The sequence below is a fragment of the Tupaia chinensis genome, unplaced genomic scaffold (genome assembly GCF_000334495.1).
Source record: "Tupaia chinensis unplaced genomic scaffold, TupChi_1.0 Scaffold000009_1, whole genome shotgun sequence".
Taxonomy (NCBI): Eukaryota; Metazoa; Chordata; class Mammalia; order Scandentia; family Tupaiidae; genus Tupaia; species Tupaia belangeri.
This window is the reverse complement of record NW_006159439.1, coordinates 425,197-429,299: the sequence shown is the minus strand read 5'-3', so window position 1 is coordinate 429,299 and position 4,103 is coordinate 425,197.

Sequence of the window (4,103 nt, the reverse complement as noted above, 5' to 3'; positions counted from 1 at the left end):
GGCTTCAAATGACACTGAAGTCTAGTGGCCAAGGAGAATGTTTCATGTGTACTTTAATACTAACATCACACAAAAACATGAGAGCAAAATTTAAGTGATTATAAGTACAATTGGCATTACTTTGATGTTTAGTTTGACTATTCTACTTTAGTATCTCTTACAAAGCAGCACAAAAAAGATAACCTGCTTTTTAAAAGCAGAGTTCTGATTAATTCATTGTTACATTGTGTATTTAAACATGTATTTATCTTATTACTTTTTTTTAAAGATCTTTTCGTCATTGTTATTTAAGAGCTGACAATAGTTTAGGTCAAATGTTGGCCAACCGTGACCCACAAGTCAAATCTAGCCATAAATAAAGTTTTATTGGAATACAGTCACACATGTATTTACATAAAAGCTGTGGATACGTTTTCACTATAATAAAGTTGAATAGTTGTAAGAGAAAGTCTATTATTCAGAAAACCTAACCACCTTACCACCTTACCTTTTACATAAAAATTGCACTGCTTCCTTTCTTGAGTGCAAAATAAACATTAGCATGAAAACTTCTTCCTCCTGGACTTTTCATCCACTTAAATAAGTGAAGAGAGCTAAGTGAATTATTAGTGGAGAGTTTTCATTAGGAAAAGTCATTAGGTAGCTAGATAGTAAATTGCATTTTAGTTTAAGAAACCATTGTATTATTGACTATTAATAGATTTTGCTGGAATAGCATTTTCAAAATACTTAGATATTTTTAAAGTAAATAGTGTAACATTAATCAAAACGAAGCCCCAAGGATAAGTAAAATCTGTCACTTTGTTTATTATTCAGTATCATGAAGATTACCCTTCTATGCTAATGCAGTTGTTTCCAAAAGCAAGAATTACCTTTTTCTACTCCAACTAAATTAGTATGTGGTTAGCTTAATGCATATTGTCTGACTTAAGAAATCAGATATCTTGAATCAATTCTCTACATAAGCAAATTGTTATACTTATTTCTCATTGGACTTAATCCTTATTTTTTTTCCTCCCTATATTAGAATTAGGTAAGTTTTGTTTACTCTCACCATAAAAACATAATGACTCCATCAAAATTATTGATGTCATCCGAAGTATAGCAGACAAACATGCTAAAAAAGGTCCTGTCTGCAATAATGCTGCTATTTCAGTTCCCATTTGTTTCTAACATAACAAAAACTTTTTTTATCCTTTTTAAAGTTTTTTCCACCATAGAATGCATGTGTTTACCAGAGAGACAGAGAGAGGGAAAATGAAAAATCACCTCCCAGAGAGGATGACCATGCCACAATCCCTTCTTCTCCACTCAACTCCTGGGATTTTTGTCACACATGCACATGTGCCTGGTGTGATTTTCAAGCTTCCAGGTCTAGGACTGGAGCCATAGTTGGCCATGTGAGAGTCCAGCTCCATGTGGGAGTCCACCTCCATGTGGGAGTCCACCAACCTACTGGTCCCTACTGCCCCTACAGAAACATTTTTATGCCACTTTATATTTGACAACTTGTGTAGGATATTCCACTGAATATTTGTTTGGCTTTCATTTTTTCCTATTATTCAACTCTACTAATGCATATTTGGATATAAGTGAAATTTTATTTTACTGGTTCCCTACAATAAGTTCCTATCTATCTATTTCTTTAGAGTAGATACAGTACCATCTTCCAACTGAGGAATGTTTATTGATAATTTTATTCTTCTTACTTTCAGAGCTGTTTAAAACAATCAGATGTTGGGACCAGCAGATGGCGAAATGTTTACATCACTTGACTCTGACATGGCTGACCATGGTTTACATCCCAGACCTGGAAGCTTCAAACTCACACCAGTCAAGTGTGAGGGTATGTCCAAGATCCTGAGAGGAGAATGGAGAAGAAAGGATTGTGGTGTGGTCATCCTCCATGGGGGGTGATATATCACTTCTGTCTCTCTGTCTCTCTGGTGAGCACACATCCCCTATAGCAAAATCCTGTCTCTCTAAACAAAAAGAACAATCAGACTTAACTTTGAGCCCATTAAAAATTTAATATATTGGGGACCAGCAGTTAGCGTAATGGCTATGTCGCTGGACTCCCATGTAGTCGGCCACGGTTCAAGTCCTGGACCCAGAGTGGCTTAAAACTCACGCCGGGAGTGTGTGCGTGTGAGCCCAAGATCCCGAAAGGAGAATGGGGGAGATGGGATTGTGGTGTGGCCATCTCCTCGGGGGGATGATTTCTCACTTTCTGTCTCTCTGTCTCTCTCTGTCTGTCTGGCAAGCGCATGCGCTCTATAGCAAAAACCTCTTTAAAAATGTAATAGATTATTGTATGCATATATTTACCTGTTACTACAATTTGACTAATTTTTAATAATTTAGCATCTACTTTGTAATTAAAATGCCAGAGAAGCAATGTGAAACACTGTTGAGTCGTGTTGCTTTGTATCTGAAAATTTATTTGGAAGCAAAATTTTGACTACATTAAAATAAAAATAAAATAAATTTATATTTATTTTATATGTAATGCTTTTAACTTCTTATTTTGAAACTTAAAAGTACATATATTTTCTGCTCTGTGATATTTAATATTGACACTGTATTTTTTATTTAACTCTTTTATGAATACATTTTATTGTGCATATTTAAAGTTTATAACATGATGTTATAGATACATAAAGATACAGAGTATACATAGATAGGACAATGGCTATTGTAGTAAACCACATTAATGTATCTATCATCGCACATCATTACTTTTTAAAAATATTTATTCATTCATTCATTCATTCATTTAAATTTGACAAGAGAGGTATAGAGTGAGAAAGAGAGAGACATGGAAAGTGAGAAAGCAAACTGCTAGGTTCAGGACTTGAACCATGGTCAGCCATGTGAGAGTCCAGAGCCTCTAACCACCATGCCACTTGCTGACCTCTCACTTGTGACAAAAGTAGCTAAAATCTACTTACAAGAATTCTTTATGTGCCTCTTAATCTACATTCTTTTATAATTAAGAAAAATTTTATTCATTACTGTATTTTTTTAGTCTGTTACATTTCTTTTTTGATTTTTTTTTCTTTCAACCAAGTTTAGGCTAGGTCTGTTTTTAATTTTTTAGTTGCTTGAGGTTAGAAACTATTCTACTTTTTTGATATAGATATTTATTGTTATAAACTCTTCTTATTACTACTTTTGTTATAGCCCGTGGGTTTTGGTATGTTGTGTTTTCATTTTCATTTATTTCAAGAAATTTTTCAATTTTCGTATTAATTTCTTCATTGACCCATCCATCATTCATGAACACACTATTTATTTCCATGTATTCATAAAGTTTTCAAATTTTCTTTCATTTTTATCTAGTTTTATTTTACTGTGGTCAAATTGGTATCATTTTAATTTTTAAAAATTTACTGAGACTCATTTTATGACACATTCTTAATATTCGGCCCTAGAGTACATTTTACATGCCAATGAGAAGAATACATATCTATATTCTGCAGCTGTTGAATAAAAGATTCTGTATATAGCTGCTGGATCCATTTGGTCTATGGTACAATTTAAATCTAATGTTTCTTTGTTGATTTTCTATCTTTATGATCTAGCCAATGCTGAGAGTGGAATGTTGACGTCTCCAGCTATCACTTTATATCTAATAGTATTTCCTGTTTATATCTGTGTGCTTGGATACGGAGCCCATTTATATTTGCCATTATTATATCCTCTTGCTAAATTAATCCCTTTATCTTTTCTCTTTTTAAAATTTTTGAATTAAAGTCTTAATCAGTCATAAGTGTAGCACTCCTGCTTGCTTTTGCTTTGTGTTGCATGGAATACGTTTTTCACATTTTGCTTTCAGTTCTTACATGTTTACCAGCGAAGTGAGTTTCTTGTAGGCAGCAGATAGTGCAGTCTTGTGTTCTTATCCATTCACCTGGTCTTTATCTTTTCTTTTCTTTTTTAAATTTTTGCCCAAGGACATGTGCATTGCATCCTCCTCCATGGGGGATGGTCATGCTGCAATCCTTTCTCCTCTCTTTCTTCCTGTTCTCAAGATCGTAGGCACAGAAACACATGCAACCCAGCATGCTTCTGCTCACCAGATGTAAGACTTCAGTCATGCA